Source organism: Bombina bombina, chromosome 2 (assembly GCF_027579735.1).
Source record: "Bombina bombina isolate aBomBom1 chromosome 2, aBomBom1.pri, whole genome shotgun sequence".
Lineage (NCBI taxonomy): Eukaryota > Metazoa > Chordata > Amphibia > Anura > Bombinatoridae > Bombina > Bombina bombina.
Genome location: NC_069500.1, coordinates 482526163 through 482551784, shown reverse-complemented (window position 1 = coordinate 482551784; position 25622 = coordinate 482526163).

The following is a 25622-nucleotide window of genomic DNA, read 5'->3' as shown; positions in this document are numbered from 1 at the left end:
CCCCTTTGTTCGTTTTCATATGAGACCTCTCCAGCTTTGTATGTTGAACCAATGGTGCAGGGATTATACAAGGATATCACAATTAATATCCTTAAATCCCAATGTTCAACTATCTCTGACTTGGTGGTTAGATCACCATTGTATAGTTCCACTTTTATTTGTGCAACCTGGACTGTGATCACAACAGATGCGAGTCTTTCAGGTTGGGGAGCTGTTTGGGGATCTCTGACAGCACAAGGGGTTTGGCAATCTCAAGAGGCGAGATTACCAATCAATATTTTGGAACTGCTATTTTCAGGGCTCTTCAGATTTGGCCTCTTTTAAGGAGAAAACTGTTCATTTGTTTTCAGACAGACAATATCACAACTGTGGCATATGTCAATCATCAGGGTGGGACTCACAGTCCCCAAGCTATGAAAGAAGTATACCGGACACTTGCTTGGGCGGAATTCATCCCCTCTCTAATTTTTGCGGTTCATATCCCAGGTATAGACAATTGGAAAGTGGATTATCTCAGCCGTCAGACTTTACATCCGGGGGAGTGGTCCCTCCATCCTGATGTATTTTCTCAGGTTGTTCAGATTTGGGGTCTTCCAGAAATAGATCTGATGGCTTCTCATCTAAACAAGAAACTTCCCATGTACCTGTCCAGGTCCAGGGATCCTCAGGCTGAAGCAGTGGATGAGTTGACACTTCCTTGGTGTTATCAACCTGCTTATATTTTCCTGCCTTTAGTTCTTCTTCCAAGAGTGATCTCCAAAAACATCATGGGGCAATCGTTTGTGCTGCTGGTGGCACCAGCATGGCCTCACAGGTTTTGGTATGCGGATCTTGTTCGGATGTCCAGTTGCCAACCTTGGCCACTTCCATTAAGGCCAGACCTTCTGTCTCAAGGTCCGTTTTACCATCAGGATCTCAAATCGTTAAATTTGAAGGTATGGAAATTGAACGCTTAGTGCTTAGTCATAGAGGTTTCTCTGATTCTGTGATTAATACTATGTTGCAGGCTCGTAAATCTGTTTCTAGAAAGATTTATTATCAAGTTTGGAAGACTTACATTTCATGGTGTTCTTCACATAAATTCTCTTGGCATTCTTTTAGAATTCCTAGAATTTTACAGTTTCTTCAGGATGGTTTGGATGAGGGTTTGTCTGCAAGTTCCTTGAAGGGACAAATCTCTGCTCTTTCTGTTCTGTTTCACAGAAAAATAGCTAATCTTCCTGATATTCATTGTTTTGTACAGGCTTTGGTTCGTATCAAGCCTGTCATTAAATCAATCTCTCCTCCTTGGAGTCTTAATTTGGTTTCAAAGGCTTTACAGGCTCCTCCATTTGAGCCTATGCATTCTTTGGACATTAAATGGACACTGTACCCAAAAAATTTATTTCGTGATTCAGATTGAGCATGACATTTTAAGCAAATTTCGAATTTACTCATATCAAATTTTCTTCATTCTCTTGGTATCTTTATTTGAAATGCAAGAATGTAAGTTTAGATGCCGGCCCATTTTTGGTGAACAACCTGGGTTGTCCTTGCTGATTGGTGGATAAATTCATACACCAATAAAAAAGTGCTGTCCAGAGTACTGAAACCAAAAAAAGCTTAGATGCCTTCTTTTTCAAATAATTATAGCAAGAGAATGAAGAAAAAATTATAATAGGAGTAAATTAGAAAGTTGCTTAAAATTGCATGCTCTTTGATTTAAGGTATTAGTGTTTGTTTTTTGGACTTTAAGAAAAGTAATCTCTTCTTGGAGAAGACTAAGGGCTAGATGCCATCAAATATAATCTGCTTTTTTTTCTTCTTGTTTATTGGGCTGAAATTGTGTGAACCCTCAGATGATGATAACTCTTTTTTGTTGTTCTTCTTTTTTTGATGTGAGCCAAGTCCGTATTATTGTATACCATTACATTTTGTTGGTTAATAAAGAATAAATTTAAAAAAAAAAAAATTGCATGCTCTTTCTGAATTACAAAAGAAAAAAATTGGGTTCAGTGTCCCTTTAAACTACTTTCTTGGAAAGTGTTGTTTCTTTTGGCCATCTCTTCTGCTAGAAGAGTTTCTGAATTATCCGCTCTCTCTTGTGAATCTCCTTTTCTGATTTTTCATCAGGATAAGGCAGTTTTGCAGACTTCCTTTAAATTCTTACCCAAGGTTGTGAATTCTAACAACATTAATAGATAAATTGTTGTCCCTTCCTTGTGTCCTAATCCTAAGAATTATTTGGAGAGATCTTTGCATTCTTTGGATGTGGTGAGAGCTCTGAAATATTATGTTGAAGCTACTTAAGATTTCAGGAAGACTTCTAGTCTATTTGTTATCTTTTCTAGTCCTAGGAAAGGTCAGAAGGCTTCTACCGTTTCCTTGGCATCGTGGTTAAAGCTTTTGATTCATCAAGCTTATTTGGAGTCGGGTCAAGCCCCACCTCAGAGAATTACAGCTCATTCTACTAGATCAGTCTCCACTTCGTGGGCTTTTAGGAATGAAGCTTCAGTTGATCAGATCTGCAAAGCAGCAACTTGGTCTTCTTTGCATACATTTACTAAATTCTACCGTTTTGATGTATTTGCTTCTTCAGAAGCAGTTTTTGGTAGAAAAGTTCTTCAGGCAGCTGTTTCAGTTTGATTCTTCTACTTATGTTCATTTATGAGAATAAACTTTTATTTTGGGTTGTGGATTAATTTTCTTCAGCGAAAAATGGCTGTTTCTTTCATGTAATTAGCAAGAGTCCATGAGCTAGTGACGTATGGGATATACATTCCTACCAGGAGGGGCAAAGTTTCCCAAACCTCAAAATGCCTATAAATACACCCCTCACCACACCCACAAATCAGTTTTACAAACTTTGCCTCCTATGGAGGTGGTGAAGTAAGTTTGTGTTAGATTCTACGTTGATATGCGCTCCGCAGCAGGTTGGAGCCCGGTTTTCCTCTCAGCGTTCAGTGAATGTCAGAGGGATGTGAGGAGAGTATTGCCTATTTGAATGCAGTGATCTCCTTCTACGGGGTCTATTTCATAGGTTCTCTGTTATCGGTCGTAGAGATTCATCTCTTACCTCCCTTTTCAGATCGACGATATACTCTTATATATACCATTTCCTCTACTGATTCTCGTTTCAGTACTGGTTTGGCTTTCTACTACATGTAGATGAGTGTCCTGGGGTAAGTAACTCTTATTTTCTGTGACACTCTAAGCTATGGTTGGGCACTTTTTATATAAAGTTCTAAATATATGTATTCAAACATTTATTTGCCTTGACTCAGGATGTTCAACATTCCTTATTTCAGACAGTCAGTTTCATATTTGGGATAATGCATATGAATAATTCATTTTTTTCTTACCTTAAAAAATTTGACTTTCAATGTGGGCTGTTAGGCTCGCGGGGACTGAAAATGCTTCATTTTATTGCGTCATTCTTGGCGCAGACTTTTTTGGCGCAAAAATTATTTTCTGTTTCCGGCGTCATACGTGTCGCCGGAAGTTGCGTCATTTTTGACGTTCTTTTGCGCCAAAAGTGTCGGCGTTCCGTATGTGGCGTCATTTTTGGCGCCAAAAGCATTAAGGCGCCAAATAATGTGGGCGTCTTTTTTGGTGCGAAAAAATATGGGCGTCTCTTTTGTCTCCACATTATTTAAGTCTCATTGATTTTTTGCTTCTGGTTGCTAGAAGCTTATTCACTGGCATTTTTTTCCCATTCCTGAAACTGTCATTTAAGAAATTTGATCAATTTTGCTTTATATGTTGTTTTTTCTATTACATATTGCAAGATGTCCCACGTTGAAGCTGAGTCAGAAGATACTTCTGGAATATCCCTGCCTGGGGCTGGAGCTACCAAAGCTAAGTGTATCTACTGTAAACTTATGGTATCTGTTCCTCCAGCTGTTGTTTGTACTGTTTTGTCATGACAAACTGTTTATGCAGATAATATTTCCTTTAAGTACTGTTACATTACCTGTTGCTGTTCTGTCAACATCTAATACTCAGAGTGTTCCTGATAACATAAGAGATTTTGTTTTTAAATCCATTAAGAAGGCTATGTCTGTTATTCCTCCTTCTAGTAAATGTAAAAGTCTTTTAAAACTTCTCATTTTTCAGATGAATTTTTAAATGAACATCATCATTCTGATTCTGATAATAGTTCTTCTGGTTCAGAGGATTCTGTCTCAGAGGTTGATGCTGATAAATCTTCATATTTATTTAAAATGAAATTTATTCGTTCTTTACTTAAAGAAGTCCTAATTGCATTAGAAATTGAGGATTCTGGTCCTCTTGATACTAAATCTAAACGTTTAGATAAGGTTTTTAAATCTCCTGTAGTTATTCCAGAAGTTTTTCCTGTCCCTAGTGCTATTTCTGAAGTAATTTCCAGGGAATGGAATAATTTGGGTAATTCATTTACTCCTTCTAAACGTTTTAAGCAATTATATCCTGTGCCATCTGACAGATTAGAGTTTTGGGACAAAATCCCTAAAGTTGATGGGGCTGTCTCTACTCTTGTTAAGCGTACTATTCCTACGGCAGATGGTACTTCCTTAAGGATCCTTTAGATAAGAAAATTGAATCCTTTCTAAGAAAAGCTTACTTGTGTTCAGGTAATCTTCTTAGACCTGCTATATCTTTAGCGGATGTTGCTGCAGCTTCATCTTTTGGTTAGAAGCTTTAGCGCAACAAGTAACAGATCATAATTCTCATAGCATTTTTATTCTTCAACATGCTAATAATTTTATTTGTAATGCCATCTTTGATATCATTAGAGTTGATGTCAGGTATATGTCTCTAGCTATTTTAGCTAGAAGAGCTTTATGGCTTAAGACTTGGAATGCTGTTATGTCTTCTAAGTCTACTCTGCTTTCCCTTTCTTTCCAGGGTAATGATCGTTTTCATTCCTTTTGTCACAACAAGGAACAAAAACCTGATCCTTCATCCTCAGGAGCGGTATCAGTTTGGAAACCATCTCCAGTCTGGGATAAATCCAAGCCTTTTAGAAAATCAAAGCCAGCTCCTAAGTCCACATGAAGGTGCGGCCCTCATTCCAGCTCAGCTGGTAGGGGGCAGATTACGTTTTTTCTAAGAAATTTGGATCAATTCCGTTCACAATCTTTGGATTCAGAACATTGTTTCAGAAGGGTACAGAATTGGCTTCAAGATAAGGCCTCCTGCAAAGAGATTTTTTCTTTCCCGTGTCCCAGTAAACCCAGCAAAGGCTCAAGCATTTCTGAAATGTGTTTCAGATCTAGAGTTGACTGGAGTAATTTTGCCAGTTCCAGTTCTGGAACAGGGACTGGGGTTTTATTCAAATCTCTTCATTGTACCAAAGAAGGAAAATTCCTTCAGACCAGTTCTGGATCTAAAAATATTGAATCGTTATGTAAAGATACCAACATTCAAAATGGTAACTGTAAGGACTATCCTGCCTTTTGTTCAACAAGGGCATTATATGTCTACTATAGATTTACAGGATGCATATCTGCATATTCCGATTCATCCAAATCACTATCAGTTTCTGAGATTCTCTTTCCTAGATAAGCATTACCAGTTTGTGGCTCTGCCATTTGGCCTAGCTACAGCTCCAAGAATTTTTTACGAAGGTTCTCGGTGCCCTTCTGTCTGTAATCAGAGAACAGGGTATTGTGGTATTCCTTATTTGGACGATATCTTGGTACTTGCTCAGTCTTCATATTTAGCAGAATCTCATTCGAATCGACTTGTGTTGTTTCTTCAACATCATGGTTGGAGGATCAATTTACCAAAAAGTTCATTGATTCCTCAGACTTAGGTAACCTTTTTAGGTTTTCAGATAGATTCAGTATCCATGACTCTATCTTTGATAGACATGAGACATCTAAAGTTGATATCAGCTTGTCGAAACCTTCAGTCACAATCTTTCCCTTCGGTAGCCTTATGCATGGAAATTCTAGGTCTTATGACTGCGGCATCGGACGCGATCCCCTTTGCTCATTTTCACATGCGGCCTCTTCAGCTCTGTATGCTGAACCAGTGGTGCAGGGATTACACAAAGATATCTCAATTAATATCTTTAAAACCGATTGTACGACACTCTCTGACGTGGTGGACAGATCACCATCGTTTAGTTCAGTGGGCTTCTTTTGTTCTTCTGACCTGGACTGTAATTTCAACAGATGCAAGTCTTACAGGTTGGGGAGCTGTGTGGGGGCCTCTGACAGCACAAGGGGTTTGGGAATCTCAGGAGGTGAGATTACCGATCAATATTTTGGAACTCCGTGCAATTTTCAGAGCTCTTCAGTCTTGGCCTCTTCTGAAGAGAGAATCGTTCATTTGTTTTCAGACAGACAATGTCACAACTGTGGCATACATCAATCATCAAGGAGGGACTCACAGTCCTCTGGCTATGAAAGAAGTATCTCGAATTCTGGTTTGGGCGGAATCCAGCTCCTGTCTAATCTCTGCGGTTCATATTCCAGGAATAGACAATTGGGAAGCGGATTATCTCAGTTGCCAAACGTTGCATTCGGGCGAATGGTCTCTTCACCCAGAGGTATTTCTTCAGATTGTTCGAATGTGGGAACTTCCAGAAATAGATCTGATGGCTTCTCATCTAAACAAGAAACTTCCCAGGTATCTGTCCAGATCCCGGGATCCTCAGGCGGAGGCAGTGGATGCATTATCACTTCCTTGGAAGTATCATCCTGCCTATATCTTTCCGCCTCTAGTTCTTCTTCCAAAAGTAATCTCCAAGATTCTGAAGGAATGCTTGTTTGTTCTGCTGGTAGCTCCAGCATGGCCTCACAGGTTTTGGTATGCGGATCTTGTCCGGATGGCCTCTTGCCGACCGTGGACTCTTCCGTTAAGACCAGACCTTCTGTCGCAAGGTCCTTTTTTTCCATCAGGATCTCAAATCCTTAAATTTAAAGGTATGGAGATTGAACGCTTGATTCTTGGTCAAAGAGGTTTCTCTGACTCTGTGATTAATACTATGTTACAGGCTCGTAAATCTGTATCTAGAGAGATATATTATAGAGTCTGGAAGACTTATATTTCTTGGTGTCTTTCTCATCATTTTTCCTGGCATTCTTTTAGAATTCTGAGAATTTTACAGTTTCTTCAGGATGGTTTAGATAAAGGTTTGTCCACAAGTTCCTTGAAAGGACAAATCTCTGCTCTTTCTGTTCTTTTTCACAGAAAGATTGCTAATCTTCCTGATATTCATTGTTTTGTACAAGCTTTGGTTCGTATAAAACCTGTCATTAAGTCTATTTCTCCTCCTTGGAGTTTGAATTTGGTTCTGGGGGCTCTTCAAGCTCCTCCTTTTGAACCCATGCATTCATTGGACATTAAATTACTTTCTTGGAAAGCTTTGTTCCTTTTGGCCATCTCTTCTGCCAGAAGAGTCTCTGAATTATCTGCTCTTTCTTGTGAATCTCCTTTTCTGATTTTTCACCAGGATAAGGTGGTGTTGCGAACTTCTTTTGAATTTTTACCTAAGGTTGTGAATTCCAACAACATTAGTAGAGAAATTGTGGTTCCTTCATTATGTCCTAATCCTAAGAATTCTAAGGAGAAATCGTTGCATTCTTTGGATGTTGTTAGAGCTTTGAAATATTATGTTGAAGCTACTAAGTCTTTCCGAAAGACTTCTAGTCTATTTGTCATCTTTTCCGGTTCCAGAAAAGGTCAGAAAGCTTCTGCCATTTCTTTGGCATCTTGGTTGAAATCTTTAATTCATCATGCCTATGTCGAGTCGGGTAAAACTCCGCCTCAAAGGATTACAGCTCATTCTACTAGGTCAGTTTCTACTTCCTGGGCGTTTAGGAATGAAGCTTCGGTTGATCAGATTTGCAAAGCAGCAACTTGGTCTTCTTTGCATACTTTTACTAAATTCTACCATTTTGATGTATTTTCTTCTTCTGAAGCAGTTTTTGGTAGAAAAGTACTTCAGGCAGCGGTTTCAGTTTGAATCTTCTGCTTATGTTTTCATTAAACTTTATTTTGGGTGTGGATTATTTTCAGCAGGAATTGGCTGTCTTTATTTTATCCCTCCCTCTCTAGTGACTCTTGCGTGGAAAGATCCACATCTTGGGTAGTCATTATCCCATATGTCACTAGCTCATGGACTCTTGCTAATTACATGAAAGAAAACAAAGAAATTAATTTCTTTCATATTAGCAAGAGTCCATGAGGCCCACCCTTTTTGTGGTGGTTTTTGATTTTTTGTATAAAGCACAATTATTCCAATTCCTTATTTTATATGCTTTCGCACTTTTTTCTTATCACCCCACTTCTTGGCTATTCGTTAAACTGATTTGTGGGTGTGGTGAGGGGTGTATTTATAGGCATTTTGAGGTTTGGGAAACTTTGCCCCTCCTGGTAGGAATGTATATCCCATACGTCACTAGCTCATGGACTCTTGCTAATATGAAAGAAATTAATTTATCAGGTAAGTTCTTACATAAATTATGTTTTTTATTTTATTCCTCCCTCTCTAGTGACTCTTGCGTGGAGTTCCACATCTTGGGTATTGCTATTCCATACGTCACTAGGTCATGGACTCTTGCCAATTACATGAAAGAAAACAATTTATGTAAGAACTTACCTGATAAATTCATTTCTTTCATATTGGCAAGAGTCCATGAGGTCCACCCTTTTTATGGTGGTTATGATTTTTTTGTATAAAGCACAATTATTTCCAAATTCCTTTGTTGATGCTTTTTACTCCTTGTTTATCACCCAACTACTTGGCTATTCATTAAACTGAATTGTGGGTGTGGTGAGGGGTGTATTTATAGGCATTTTGAGGTTTGGGAAACTTTGCCCCTCCTGGTAGGATTGTATATCCCATACGTCACTAGCTCATGGACTCTTGCCAATATGAAAGAAATTAATTTATCAGGTAAGTTCTTACATAAATTATGTTATATATATATATATATATATACAGATTTAATTTGGACTTTTCCTGCTGTATTTTAACTACTAAAGGCTTCACATTGTGATTTTCACATGTATATGAAGAAGGAGGCACCTTGGACTGTATCTCTTTTATGATCCAACTGACATCTGATTGGGATTATCGCCTTCTATGTATATATCCCAGGGGATCCTATTGAATACGTGCTTGATTCATACCTTATATATTTGAGGTTTCTAAATGTGAGTGGTCATTTTACATGTGTTTTAACATTTGTTCTTAAAATAATACTTTATTACGCTATGTACCCTCTCTCTGTTTTATATTTGGCTGAATACTTCTGAATTCAAGGAGGAGCCATTTCGGAATCCAGCTCTTTCTATGCACACCATACTCCAAGGAGACGAGGAGTCACTCTGACACAGATTCAAGTCATCACTGGAGGACCAGCACTGATAGATGCAGCAATTTACCTCATATGATTGGGGTAATTTCTAGTAAGTACGCACCCACCAGTATTCTGTATATTCTTTCTACCCTGAACTTTGTTGTTTGGTGAGGATAAATTCTACATCTACACGATTTATTTTCTTATCCCATTATGAGACTTTGTTGATGGTCTATTTATACACCAATAGATCAACTTTTTTATTGTGACTGGAATCATCCACATAGGAATTGTAATTATTCATCCAGGGATGTTATAAGTGTTGTTTATTTTCATTCTTGGTATATTTGAATAGGCGCGCTCTCTCTCTCTTTCTCTCTCTTTCTCTCTCTCTCTCTCTCTCTCTCTCTCTCTATATATATATATATATATATATATATATATATATATATATATATTAGGGCTGCACGATTAATCGCATATGCTATTTAAAACCACAATTAATTGAAATTTGCTGAAAAAAATAATCCTCAGATGTGGCTGTACTGCATGGATTTGTATGTGATTTCTTGCAACCCAGCTCCATCTAGTGGTTGCTTTTAGCACACATTTGTAAAATGGCTGTTTTACTTTCACTTTCTGTTTGTGATCTCAGTAGCAGCCGATCAATCTATTGAAGTCTAAAAGCAGAGCCTATGCAGGAGAGGGAAGAGGAGGAAAAGCCACTTATTTTTCCCCCTAGGGACGTATGCAGTCTGAAACTTAGGGTATGTAATTATTATGGAACCTCCCAGACAATCTCCTGCTCTCTGAGAAATGGCTCAAATACATAGCAGATGCAGTTAACCCCATGGCTGCCAAAAAGGCTAAAACTGCAGTCCCCTCTGCTAGCTAGCTGCTGGGTTAACTGCATCGACAATGTATTTGATATCAGCAAGGCACAGCATTTCTGAAAGGAGCAGCCCCCACCCCTACTGCTATATGCCTGTATTGGATTCCTGCACAGAAGCAGGGCTCATTATCAGTCAAGATAAAATGCTTAAAAAAAATAAGGAAAAAAAAAAATATATATATATATAGTACCAAGATAAGCACTCAAAATTCAGCAGCCAGGGTGCTAGTGAGTAGTAGATAATAGTAGCAAAAACTTGCACTCGCTGGACTTTTTCAAACACCAAAAAGTTTTAATGTAACGTTTCGGAGACAAAGTATCCCCTTCCTCAGACAAGAGTGAAATGGCAGTACAAGCCGTATAAAAAAGCAAACAAAGTGATAACCCCTCCCCCCAATTAAGAAAAAACAAAACAAAATGGTAGTCATGACAACCACACCAAACAACCAATTTGAAAAATTCAAGTTTAGTGATCAAGTAATAAAGATTCAAGTGTGAAGCACTATATAAATGTGAAACCAGAATTAAAAATCTGTATACATATATCCAACAATATGAAATAATAAAACATAACATAATAAATTTGGACAGATATTTCACAAACGTATCCCATTCTAAAACTGTTTGATGGGGAAAACTGCGTAGTGAAGAAAATGGGAAGCATATACACACATACAGATCTCACTGTCTAATCGTTCAAATGTAAGGGACTCAGTGCATGCACAACATAATGATATTGTCAGATGAGGGAAGGGATTACTTTACTGTCAACCATAACACAGTGCTTATTTCAAAGTACTTAAGTACACTTACTTTGTGGCAAACTAATTTCTAAGTCTGAAAAATCATCCTGATCCGTTCATGCCGAAAACCGGAAGGGCAGGGGCGTGTAGTGACGTCACGTCACCTAGACAACCACAGAAGCGTACTGCGCATGCAGCGCATGCTCAGACCGTAGACAAAAGTAACAGAAAAACATAAAGTGAAATAGACATATGTGGGCTAAGAGCCTAAACACACAGGATATTATACAAAGTTCATACACCAATAGAGCTCAGTGGGTAGCATCGCTAATCTAAAGCATGTATATGCAGACTGCGTAACTACAAAAGGGGAACAAGAGGTCCTGCTTGACAGATTCATACAGGGCTACAATAAACCAATGGGACAGTAAAATGGTAAAAATGATAAAGAGCTACAACTAACCTATACATGCAATGCAAACATTAAAATAAAAATAAAATAACACCCAACACCTCACGATCTCAATACTATGGGACTGAAAATACATACCATAAAATAACTGTTGGCAAATATGTAACCAAATGGGAGATAAACATTGAGGGGTACAATTACCAAATGTGGGCAATACATGGCTCAAGCCATGTCCCCATCCCCATAAAGCAATAGTGACAGTGAAAAAAGTAAACAAAATACACTTGTCACCACAAGTGGTAGGGCACTAGCTTAAGGAATTGGATCAACCATCTTCTAAAACTAAAAAGATTATCTAATGAGTGATGGACAGACATGCACAGATTCTTATGTACTCAGCCCTTCAAACCGTATACATATTTTCGTTACATCGATGATATTTTCATAATATGGACAGAAGGAGAAGAAAGCCTCTTAGATTTCCACAAATCATTTAATTCATTTCACCCGTCAATAAACCTTAAAATGGACTTTTCAAATCATAGTGTGAACTTCTTGGACTGCACAATAACTGTCACCAATGGCATCCTTCATTCATCTATATACAGAAAACCCACAGACAGGTACAGCTACCTCCACAATTCCAGCTTCCATCCCAATCACACCAAACAAGGTATCATCTACAGCCAAGCTATCAGATATCACCGCATTTGCTCTGACACAAAAGACAGAGATCACCACCTGAGTACACTGTCAGAGTCATTTAGGCAAAAGGGCTACAAGGAAAGGACAATATCTAAAAAAATCAATTCTGCCCTAAAAACACCACGGGAAAGACTCCTACAATACAAAGAAAAGGAAAACAAAACAAGAACCCCTCTAGTAGTCACTTGCAACCCTACTCTGGAAGGAGTGCGCAAAATTATTAAAGAGCTACAACCACTAATTTCAGAGGACCCCACACTCAAAAAAATATTTCCTGAACCCCCCATACTAGCATTCAAACAACCGCCTAACCTGAGACAGAGATTGGTCCGCAGCAAATTAACCACAGAACAGAAGCGTACACAGAATGGCACTGCACAATGCAACAAATCACTCTGCAAACTGTGACAACAAATATGTGACAACAACACAGCCAGACACCACAACGCGTCATACAATATTAAAGGATCCTATTCGTGCTCATCTGCTAATGTGGTGTACATGATACAGTGTACATTGTGTGAAAGAAGTAGCTACATTGGAGAAACTGGCCTAAAGCTGCATCTCAGAATGAATCTACACAGACACTCGATCAAAAACCACAAGGAAAATGAATATTGTACCCCAGTTGGTCATCCTCACTTCACCCAGACTGGTCACTCCATTCTTAACCTCAGGATTAAAATTCTTAAAGGCAATTTCAAAGACTGTCATAAATGAAAGACGTTTGAGATGAAAATGATCACACATTTCAATACCAGAAATGAAGGACTTAATGTAGACTCTTGCTTTCTCACACACTACCATAACTTTCTATAATCTCTCATCTTATTGTCCTATATTGGTTTCTTTTTCCTTTTTGTTTTTCCTCTCATCTGACCTATTTACTCTCCTCTGTTTATTTATTCTTTCTGGCTATTCTCAGCTATTTTCTCCTTCAGACACATTCTCTGCTTTTATGACCCCCCCTCTCACCCCCCTTCCTCCCTTCCATTTGTTGTATGTGATGTGTATCTATATAAGAATGATCAGTATTGCTTTAGACCTGAGGAAGAGAGGAAAACTCTTGAAAGCTTGTCTTTTAAATATTATGTTAGTCCAATAAAAAAGGTATCACTGCATACTGCAATACTTTGTTTTTTTGAGCATCTATGTACTGGACTAACACGGCTACTCCAATCTTCACTATATATTATTTAAGGGGGGTTTGGGTTAGATTAGGGGTATGTGGGTGGTGGGTTGTAATGTTGGGGGGGGGTATTGTATGGTTTTTTTTTCCAGGCAAAAGAGCTGAATTCTTTGGGGCATGCCCCGCAAATGGCCCTTTTAAGGGCTGGTAAGGTAAAAGAGCTTTTCTATTTTAATTTTAGAATAGGGTAGGGCATTTTTTTTTTATTTTGGGGGGCTTTGTTATTTTATTAGGGGGCTTAGAGTAGGTGTAATTAGTTTAAAATTGTTGTAATATTTTTCTAATGTTTGTAAATATTTTTTTATTTTTTGTAACTTAGTTCTTTTTTATTTTTTGTACTTTAGTTTATTTCATTGTATTTATTTGTAGGTATTGTATTTAATTAATTTATTGATAGTGCAGTGTTAGGTTTAATTGTAGATAATTGTAGGTATTTTATTTAATTAATTTATTGCTAGTGTAGTGTTAGGTTTAATTGTAACTTAGGTTAGGATTTATTTTACAGGTAATTTTGTAATTATTTTAACTAGGTAGCTATTAAATAGTTCTTAACTATTTAATAGCTATTGTACCTGGTTAAAATAAATACAAAGTTGCCTGTAAAATAAATATTCATCCTAAAATAGCTACAATATAATTATAATTTATATTGTAGCTATATTAGGGTTTATTTTACAGGTAAGTATTTAGCTTTAAATAGGAATAATTTATTTAATAAGAGTTAATTTATTTCGTTAGATTAAAATTATATTTAATTTAGGGGGGTGTTAGTGTTAGGGTTAGACTTAGCTTTAGGGGTTAATACATTTATTAGAGTAACGGTGAGATGCGGTCGGCAGATTAGGGGTTAATTATTGTAGGTAGGTGGAGGCGACGTTGGGGGCGGCAGATTAGGGGTTAATAAATATAATATAGGGGTCGACAGTGTTAGGGGCAGCAGATTAGGGGTACATAGGGATAACGTAGGTTGCGGCGGTGTACGGAGCGGCAGATTAGGGGTTAATAATAATATGCAGGGGTCAGTGATAGCGGGGGCGGCAGATTAGGGGTTAATAAATATAATATAGGGGTCGGCGGTATTAGGGGCAGCAGATTAGGGGTACATAGGGATAACGTAGGTGGCGGCGGTGTGCGGTCGACAAATTAGGGGTTAAAAAATTTTAATAGAGTGGCGGCGATGTGGGAGGACCTCTGTTTAGGGGTACATAGGTAGTTTATGGGTGTTAGTGTACTTTAGAGCACAGTAGTTAAGAGCTTTATAAACCGGTGTTAGCCCAGAAAGCTCTTAACTACTGACTTTTTTCTGCGGCTGGAGTTTTGTCGTTAGATTTCTAACGCTCACTTCAGCCAAGACTCTAAATACCGGCGTTAGGAAGATCCCATTGAAAAGATAGGATATGCAAATGGCGTAGGAGGATCTGCGGTATGGAAAAGTCGCGGCTGCAAAGTGAGCGTTAGACCCTTTCCTGACTGACTAAAAATACCAGCGGTAGCCCAAAACCAGCGTTAGGAGCCTCTAACGCTGGTTTTGACGGCTACCGCCAAACTCTAAATCTAGCCGAATGTATCTATATTAGGGTTTATTTTACAGGTAAGTATTTAGCTTTAAATAGGAATAATTTATTTAATAAGATTTATTTTATTTCGTTAGATAAAAATTATATTTAACTTAGGGGGGGTGTTAGTGTTAGGGTTAGACTTAGCTTTAGGGGTTAATACATTTATTAGAGTAGCGGCGAGGTCCGGTCAGCAGATTAGGGGTTAATACTTGAAGTTAGGTGTCGGTGATGTTAGGGAGGGCTGATTAGGGGTTAATACTATTTATTATAGGGTTATTGAGGCGGGAGTGAGGCGGATTAGGGGTTAAAAACTTTATTATAGTAGCGGTGAGGTCCGGTCGGCAGATTAGGGGTTAATAATTGTAGGTAGGTGGCGGCGACGTTGGGGGCGGCAGATTAGGGGTTAATAATAATATGCAGGGGTCAGCGATAGCGGGGGTGGCAGATTAGGGGTTAATAAGTGTAAGGTTAGGTGTGTTTAGACTCGGGGTACATGTTAGGGTGTTAGGTGCAGACTTAGGAAGTGTTTCCCCATAGGAAACAATGGGGCTGCGTTAGGAGCTGAACGCTGCTTTTTTTTTTTTGCTGTTTTTTTTCAAGCTCAAACGGCCCCATTGTTTCCTATGGGGGAATCGTGCACGAGCACGTTTTTGAAGCTGGCCGCGTCTGTAAGCATCGCTGGTATTTAGAGTTGCAGTGGCAGTAAATTATGCTCTACGCTCCCTTTTTGGAGCCTAACGCAGCCCTTCTGTGAACTCTAAATATCAGCGGTATTTAAAAGGTGAGGGGGGAAAAAAACACGCGTAGCTAACGCACCCCTTTGGCCGCAGAACTCTAAATCTAGCGGTAAGTAAGTCCTACCTCCTCAGCAAATGAAAGTGATCTGTTTGTCTCACACTGTGTATAGTGGTTTAGTGCACACTCAGAAATCCTCTCCAATGCTAATGCTTTACTCCTTGTAATAATATTTCCCTCGCTCAATAGCACTCTGCTGTAGTACCCTCTAGTGGCTGCCAAAATATATAAAAATATATATTTTTTATGACGCGATGAGTCCATGGATAATCTTAATTACTAATGTGATATTCACCTCTTGGTCAGCAGGAGGCAGCAAAGAGCACCACAGCAAAGCTGTTAAATAGCTCCTCCCTTCCCTCCCACTCCAGTCATTCTCTTTGCCTACGTTAGTGATAGGAAGTGGCAAAGTGAGGTGTTAGATTAGATTCTTCAATCAAGAGTTTATTATTTTTTAAGTAGTACAAGATTGTGCTGCTTTGTCCTAGGGTGTAGCCATAGTCCATATCAGTCTCTTCAGTAGAGCATTGGTGGCTTTAGAGCAATAGGAACTTGTGGGACATCATTTTCACTGCACCTCCCATATTCTGATGCTGCCCTTACCATGAAAACCTGAGGGATTTTACTCAGGATTTTCGTTTATTTTCAGGGCCATGGGAGGGAGAGGACCTCCTAAACCTGGGAACTGTCTTGCTGCCAGGCAGAAGATGAGGTAAGTGCTGACTTTTTTTCTGGGGGTAGAGGATCTCAGAAAAAGTTTGGGCACTTTATTAATTTAGACCTCATTGAACTTGGACTCAGATTTTCCTAGTCTATTAGGTGACCGGGAGATCACATATGAGCTTTTGTTTATTTACGTGGTAAACTGTTGGTCACAGTGTGAGTGTTTCCGTGATAACAGACTAAGCAGCTTTCTCTTGTAAGATGTATCGAGTCCACGGATTCATTCTTACTTGTGGGATATTCTCCTCCCCTACAGGAAGTGGCAAAGAGAGCACCCACAGCAGAGCTGTCTATATAGCTCCCCCCTTAGCTCCACCCCCCAGTCATTCTCTAAGTAACTAGGAAGTGCAGGGTGAGTGTGGTGACAAAAATGTTAGTTTTTTTATTTCTCAAGCAAAAGTTTGTTATTTTAAATGGTGCCGGTGTGTACTATTTACTCTCTGGCAGGAAAGAGATGAAGATTTCTGCAAGGAGGATTATGATCTTAGCACTTTGTAACTAAGATCCACTGCTGTTCTCACAAGGGCTGAAGAGTACAGGAAAACTCCAGTTGGGGGAACGGTTTGCATGCTAAGCTGCATATGAGGTATGTTCAGTCTATATTTTTTCTAGACAGACTGTGTTAATTCTAGAAAAGGCTGGCAATATCCCCATGAGGGAAGGGTAAGCTGTATTCAGACACTTGGATAGGAATTTCAGCTTGCTTGAAGGGCTCATTTGTTACTGGTGACACTGTTAGGAAAAAACGTTTTTGTTTGTTCAGTAAATGATGCAATTATAACGTTTTTTGAAGGGACTAAAGGGGTCATTGTGGCTTGTGTTAGGGTTTTTTAACCGACATGGTTAATTAAGAGACACTCAGGTGTTTTTCTAATAGGCCTCAAAACATCGAGTGAGGTGGGAGGGGCCTATTTTCGCGCCTCAGTTGCGCAGTTTCTTTTCCTTAGAGACATCCAACTGCTTCTCTAGAGGTTCCTGCTGTGTTTGAGGGCTGTAAAGGAGGTTTTTTCCCCCCACAAATCGTTCTGAAGGGCAGGAAGGCGCCACAGTAGAGCTGTGGCAAGGTGCTGGAAGTCTTTTTAAATGGTTTTGACGTTTTTTTCAATCCGGTTTTGCCATTAAGGGGTTAATTGTTTATTTGCATAGCTGTGCAAAGTTACTAAGGCTATAAGATACTACTGTAAAAATTTAATTAAGTTTACTGCTTTTTTACACTGTTTTGTAGAACTTGTGCAGCTTTTTTTCTCTTAAAGGCACAGTACAGTTTTATTTCTAAGTGTTATTTACTTTGATTACAGTGTTTTCCAAGCTTGCTTGTTACATTACTTGCCTGTTTAACATGTCTGACACCAAGGAAAATCCTTGTTCAATATGTTTGGAAGCCATTGTGGAACCCCCTCTTAGAATGTGTCCCAATTGTACTGATATGGCTATAAATTATAAAGAACATATTTTAGCATTTAAAAATAGGGCAATAGATGATTCTCAGTCAGGAGTAAATGAGGGTTCGCCATCTAGCTCTCCCCAAGTGTCACAACCAGTAACACCCACACAAATGACGCCAAGTACCTCTAGTGCGTCACATTCATTTACTTTACAAGACATGGCCACAGTTATGAATACAACCCTCACTGAGGTTTTATCCAAACTGCCTGGTTTACAAGGAAAGCGGGACAGCTCAGGTTAAGGAAAAATGCTGAGCCGTCTCACGCTTTAGTAGCCGTATCTGAAATACCCTCACAATGCTCTGAAGGGGCGAGGGATTTGTTATCTGAGGGAGAAATTTCTGATTCAGGAAAGACGCTTCCTCAGACAGATTCTGATATGACGGCCTTTAAAGTTAAGCTTGAACACCTCCGCTTATTGCTTAGGGAGCTATTAGCAACTCTAGATAATTGTGACCCTATAGTGGTCCCAGAGAAATTGTGTAAAATGGATAGATACTTAGAGGTTCCTGTTTACACTGATGTTTTTTCCAGTCCCTAAGAGGATTGTGAATATTATTGTTAAGGAGTGGGATAGACCAGGTATTCCGTTCACTCCCCCTCCTGTTTTTAAGAAAATGTTTCCCATATCTGACACCATAAGGGACTCATGGCAGACAGTTCCTAAGGTGGAGGGAGCTATTTCTACTCTGTCTAAGCGTACAACTATACCTATTGAGGACAGTTGTGCTTTCAAAGATCCTATGGATAAAAAATTAGAGGGTCTCCTGAAGAAAATTTTTGTTCATCAAGGTTTTTCTCTTCAACCTATTGCATGCATTGTTCCTGTAACTACTGCAGCTGCTTTCTGGTTTGAGGCTCTTCAAATGGAGACTCCATTAGAGGAAATTATGGACAGAATTAAGGCCCTTAAGTTGGCTAATTCTTTTATTACAGATGCCACTTTTTAACTGGCTAAATTAGCGGCAAAGAATTCAGGTTTTGCCATTTCTTTCATGTAATTAGCAAGAGTCCATGAGCTAGTGACGTATGGGATATACATTCCTACCAGGAGGGGCAAAGTTTCCCAAACCTTAAAATGCCTATAAATACACCCCTCACCACACTCACAAATCAGTTTTACAAACTTTGCCTCCTATGGAGGTGGTGAAGTAAGTTTGTGCTAGATTCTACGTTGATATGCGCTCCGCAGCAGGTTGGAGCCCGGTTTTCCTCTCAGCATGCAGTGAATGTCAGAGGGATGTGAGGAGAGTATTGCCTATTTGAATGCAATGATCTCCTTCTACGGGGTCTATTTCATAGGTTCTCTGTTATCGGTCGTAGAGATTCATCTCTTACCTCCCTTTTCAGATCGACGATATACTCTTATATATATACCATTACCTCTGCTGATTTTCGTTTCAGTACTGGTTTGGCTTTCTACAAACATGTAGATGAGTGTCCTGGGGTAAGTAAGTCTTATTTTCTGTGACACTCTAAGCTATGGTTGGGCACTTTTTTTTATAAAGTTCTAAATATATGTATTAAAACATGTATTTGCCTTGACTCAGGATGTTCAACATTCCATATTTTCAGACAGTCAGTTTCATATTTGGGATAATGCATTTGAATCAATCATTTTTTCTTACCTTAAAAAATTTGACTTTTTCCCTGTGGGCTGTTAGGCTCGCGGGGGCTGAAAATGCTTCATTTTATTGCGTCATTCTTGGCGCGGACTTTTTTGGCGCAAATTTTTTTTCTGTCTCCGGCGTCATACGTGTCGCCGGAAGTTGCGTCATTTTTGACGTTCTTTTGCGTCAAAAGTGTCGGCGTTCCGGATGTGGCGTCATTTTTGGCGCCAAAAGCATTTAGGCGCCAAATAATGTGGGCGTCTTATTTGGCGCTAAAAAAAAAAAATATGGGCGTCACTTTTGTCTCCACAATATTTAAGTCTCATTATTTATTGCTTCTGGTTGCTAGAAGCTTGTTCACTGGCATTTTTTTCCCATTCCTGAAACTGTCATTTAAGGAATTTGATCAATTTTGCTTTATATGTTGTTTTTTCTTTCACATATCGCAAGATGTTCCACGTTGCAACTGAGTCAGAAGATACTTCAGGAAAATCGCTGCCCGGTGCTGGAGCTACCAAAGCTAAGTGTATCACTTTGGTATCTGTTCCTTCAGCTGTTGTTTGTATTAAATGTTATGACAAACTTGTTAATGCAGATAAAATTTCCTTTAGTACTCTTACATTACCTGTTGCTGTTGCTGTTCCTGATAACATAAGAGATTTTGTTTCTAAATCCATTAAGAAGGCTATGTCTGTTATTTCTCCTTTTAGTATACATAAAAGTCTTTTAAAACTTCTCTTTTTTCAGATGAATTTTTAAATGAACATCATCATTCTGATACTGATAATGGTTCTTCTGGTTCAGAGGTTTCTGTCTCAGAGGTTGATGCTGATAAATCTTTGTATTTGTTCAAGATGGAATTTATTTGTTCTTTATTTAAAGAAGTATTAATTGCATTAGAAATGGAGGATTCTGGTCCTCTTGATACTAAAACTAAACATTTAAATAAGGTTTTTAAATCTCCTGTAGTTATTCCAGAGGTGTTTCCTGTCCCTGATGCTATTTCTGAAGTAATTTCCAGGGAATGGAATAATTTGGGTAATTCATTTACTCCTTTTAAAACGTTTTAAGCAATTATATCCTGTGCCATCTGACAGATTAGAGTTTGGGACAAAATCCCTAAGGTTAATGGGGCTGTCTCTACTCCTGCTATATTTTTAGCGGATGTTGCTGCAGCTTCAACTTTTTGGTTAGAAGCTTTAGCGCAACAAGTAACAGATCATAATTCTCATAGCATTATTATTCTATAACATGCTAATTATTTTATTTGTGATGCCATCTTTGATATCATTAGAATTGATGTCAGGTATATGTCTCTAGCTATTTTAGCTAGAAGAGCTTTATGGCTTAAAACTTGGAATGCTGATATGTCTTCTAAGTCAACTTTGCTATCCCTTTCTTTCCAGGGTAATAAATTATTCGGTTCTCAGTTGGATTCTTTTATCTCAACTGTTACTGGAAGGAAGGGAACTTTTTTTACCACAGGATAAAAAATCTGAGGTAAATTTAGGTCTAATAATTGTTTTTGTTCCTTTCATCACAACAAGGAACAAAAGCCTGATCCTTCATCCTCAGGAGCGGTATCAGTTTGGAAACCTTCTTCACTTTGGAATATATCCAAGCCTTATAGAAACCCAAAGCCAGCTCCTAAGTCCCCATGAAGGTGCGGCCCTCATTCCAGCTCAGCTGGTATGGGGCAGTTTACGTTCTTTTCAAAGAAATTTGGATCAATTCCGTTCACAATCTCTGGTTTCAGAACATTGTTTCAGAAGGGTACAGAATTGGCTTCAAAATAAGGCCTCCTGCAAAGAGATTTTTTTCTTTCCCGTGTCCCAGTAAACCCAGCAAAGGCTCAAGCATTTCTGAAATATGTTTCAGATCTAGAGTTGGCTGGAGTAATTATGCCAGTTCCAGTTCTGGAACAGGGGCTGGGGTTTTATTCTATCTCTTCATTGTACCAAAGAAGGTCAATTCCTTCAGACCAGTTCCGGATCTATCAATATTGAATCGTTATGTAAGGATACAAACATTCAAGATGGTAGCTGTAAGGACTATCCTGCCTTTTGTTCAGCAAGGGCATTATATGTCTACAATAGATTTACAGGATGCATATCTGCATATTCCGATTCATCCAGATCACTTTTAGTTTCTGAGATTCTCTTTTTTAGACAAGCATTACCAGTTTTGTGGCTCTACCGTTTGGCTTAGCATCAGCTCCAAGAATTTTTACAAAGGTTCTCAGTGCCCTTCTGTCTGTATTCAGAGAACAGTGTATTGGTATTTCCTTATTTGGACGATATTTTGGTACTTGCTCAGTCTTCACATTTAACAGAATCTCATACGAATCGACTTGTGTTGTTTCTTCAAGATCATGGTTGGAGGATCAATTTACCAAAAAGTTCATTGATTCCTCAGACAAGGGTAACCTTTTTAGGTTTCCAGGTAGATTCAGTGTCTATGACTCTGTCTTTGTCAGACAAGAGAAGTCTAACATTGATATCAGCTTGTCAAAACCTTCAGTCACAATCTTTCCCTTTGGTAGCCTTATGCATGGAAATTTTAGGTCTTATGACTGCTGCATCGGACGCGATCTCCTTTGCTCATTTTCACATGCGACCTCTTCAGCTCTGTATGCTGAACCAATGGTGCAGGGATTACACAAAGATATCTCAATTAATATCTTTAAAACCGATTGTACGACACTCTCTGACGTGGTGGACAGATCACCATCGTTTAGTTCAGGGGGCTTCTTTTGTTCTTCCGACCTGGACTGTAATTTCAACAGATGCAAGTCTTACAGGTTGGGGAGCTGTGTGGGGGTCTCTGACGGCACAAGGGGTTTGGGAATCTCAGGAGGTGAGATTACCGATCAATATTTTGGAACTCCGTGCAATTTTCAGAGCTCTTCAGTCTTGGCCTCTTCTGAAGAGAGAGTCGTTCATTTGTTTTCAGACAGACAATGTCACAACTGTGGCATACATCAATCATCAAGGAGGGACTCAAAGTCCTCTGGCTATGAAAGAAGTATCTCGAATTCTGGTTTGGGCGGAATCCAGCTCCTGTCTAATCTCTGCGGTTCATTTCCCAGGTATAGACAATTAGGAAGCGGATTATCTAAGTCATCAAACGTTGTATCCGGGCGAATGGTCTCTTCACCCAGAGGTATTTCTTCAGATTGTTCAAATGTGGGAACTTCCAGAAATAGATCTGATGGTTTCTCATCTAAACAAGAAACTTCCCAGGTATCTGTTCAGACCCCGGGATCCTCAGGCGGAGGCAGTGAATGCATTATCACTTCCTTGGAAGTATCATCCTGCCTATATCTCTCCGCCTCTAGTTCTTCTTCCAAGAGTAATCTCCAAGATTCTGAAGGAATGCTCGTTTGTTCTGCTGGTAGCTCCAGCATGGACGGATTCTTTTTCGGATGGCCTCTTGCCAACCGTGGGCTTTTCCGTTAAGACCAGACCTTCTGTCGCAAGGTCCTTTTTTCCATCAGGATCTCAAATCTTTAAATTTAAGGGTATGGAGATTGAACGCTTGATTCTTGGTCAAAGAGGTTTCTCTGACTCTGTGATTAATACTATGTTACAGGCTCGTAAATCTGTATCTAGAGAGATATATTATAGAGTCTGGAAGACTTATATTTCTTGGTGTCTTTCTCATCATTTTTCCTGGCATTCTTTTAGAATTCTGAGAATTTTACAGTTTCTTCAGGATGGTTTAGATAAAGGTTTGTCCGCAAGTTCCTTGAAAGGACAAATCTCTGCTCTTTCTGTTCTTTTTCACAGAAAGATTGCTAATCTTCCTGATATTCATTGTTTTGTACAAGCTTTGGTTCGTATAAAACCTGTCATTAAGTCTATTTCTCCTCCTTGGAGTTTGAATTTGGTTCTGGGGGCTCTTCAAGCTCCTCCTTTTGAACCCATGCATTCATTGGACATTAAATTACTTTCTTGGAAAGTTTTGTTCCTTTTGGCCATCTCTTCTGCCAGAAGAGTCTCTGAATTATCTGCTCTTTCTTGTGAATCTCCTTTTCTGATTTTTCACCAGGATAAGGTGGTGTTGCGAACTTCTTTTGAATTTTTACCTAAGGTTGTGAATTCCAACAACATTAGTAGAGAAATTGTGGTTCCTTCATTATGTCCTAATCCTAAGAATTCTAAGGAGAAATCGTTGCATTCTTTGGATGTTGTTAGAGCTTTGAAATATTATGTTGAAGCTACTAAGTCTTTCCGAAAGACTTCTAGTCTATTTTTCATCTTTTCTGGTTCTAGAAAAAGCCAGAAAGCTTCTGCCATTTCTTTGGCATCTTGGTTGAAATCTTTAATTCATCATGCCTATGTCGAGTCGGGTAAAACTCCGCCTCAAAGGATTACAGCTCATTCTACTAGGTCAGTTTCTACTTCCTGGGTGTTTAGGAATGAAGCTTCGGTTGATCAGATTTGCAAAGCGGCAACTTGGTCCTCTTTGCATACTTTTACTAAATTCTACCATTTTGATGTGTTTTCTTCTTCTGAAGCAGTTTTTGGTAGAAAAGTACTTCAGGCAGCGGTTTCAGTTTGAATCTTCTGCTTATGTTTTCATTAAACTTTATTTTGGGTGTGGATTATTTTCAGCAGGAATTGGCTGTCTTTATTTTATCCCTCCCTCTCTAGTGACTCTTGCGTGGAAAGATCCACATCTTGGGTAGTCATTATCCCATACGTCACTAGCTCATGGACTCTTGCTAATTACATGAAAGAAAACATAATTTATGTAAGAACTTACCTGATAAATTCATTTCTTTCATATTAGCAAGAGTCCATGAGGCCCACCCTTTTTGTGGTGGTTATGATTTTTTTGTATAAAGCACAATTATTCCAATTCCTTATTTTATATGCTTTCGCACTTTTTTCTTATCACCCCACTTCTTGGCTATTCGTTAAACTGATTTGTGGGTGTGGTGAGGGGTGTATTTATAGGCATTTTAAGGTTTGGGAAACTTTGCCCCTCCTGGTAGGAATGTATATCCCATACGTCACTAGCTCATAGACTCTTGCTAATATGAAAGAAATGAATTTATCAGGTAAGTTCTTACATAAATTATGTTTTTAGCACGCAGGGCGTTATGGCTTAAATCCTGGTCTGCTAATGTGTCATCTAAGTCTAAACTTTTGAACATTCCTTTCAAGGGTAAGACCCTATTCGGGCCTGAACTGAAAGAGATTATTTCAGACATCACTGGAGGGAAAGGTCATGCCCTCCCTCAGGATAGATCAAATAAGATGAGGACCAAACAAAATAATTTTCGTTCCGTTCGGAACTTTAAGAGTGGTCCCGCTTCAGCTTCCTCTGCTTCAAAGCAAGAGGGGAATTTTTCTCAATCCAAGTCAGTCTGGAGACCTAACCAGGCTTGGAACAAGGGTAAACAGGCCAAGAAGCCTGCAGCTGCCTCTAAGACAGCATGAAGGGGTAGCCCCCGCTCCGGGACCGGATCTAGTAGGGGGCAGACTCTCTCTCTTCGCTCAGGCTTGGGCGAGAGATGTTCAGGATCCCTGGGCTTTAGAAATTGTGTCCCAGGGATATCTTCTGGAATTCAAGGGCTCCCTTTCAAGGGGGAGATTTCACATTTCTCGATTGTCTGTAAACCAGACAAAGAGAGAGGCGTTCTTACGCTATGTAGAAGACCTACATACCATGGGAGTGATTCGCCCAGTCCCAAAAGAGGAACAGGGGCTAGGGTTTTATTCAAACCTGTTTGTAGTTCCCAAGAAAGAGGGAACTTTCAGACCAATCTTGGATCTCAATATTCTAAACAAGTTCCTCAAAGTTTCATCATTCAAGATGGAGACTATTCGGACTATTCTACCTCTGATCCAGGAGGGTCAATATATGACTACCGTGGACTTAAAGGATGCGTATCTACACATCCCTATTCACAGAGATCTTCATCAATTCCTCAGATTCACCTTTCTAAACAGGCATTACCAGTTTGTGGCCCTTCCCTTCGGGTTGGCTACGGCCCCCAGAATTTTCACAAAAGTGCTAGGGTCCCTTCTGGTGGGTTCTACGACCACAGGGCATAGCAGTGACGCCTTATCTAGACGACATCTTAATTCAAGCGTCGACTTTCCAGCTAGCAAAGTCTCACACGGACATCGTGTTGGCTTTTCTGAGATCTCACGGGTAGAAGGTGAACATAAAAAAAGAGTTCTCTCTTCCCTCTTTCAAGAGTTTCCTTTCTAGGGACTCTTATAGGCTCGGTAGAAATGAAAACATTTCTGACGGAGGTCAG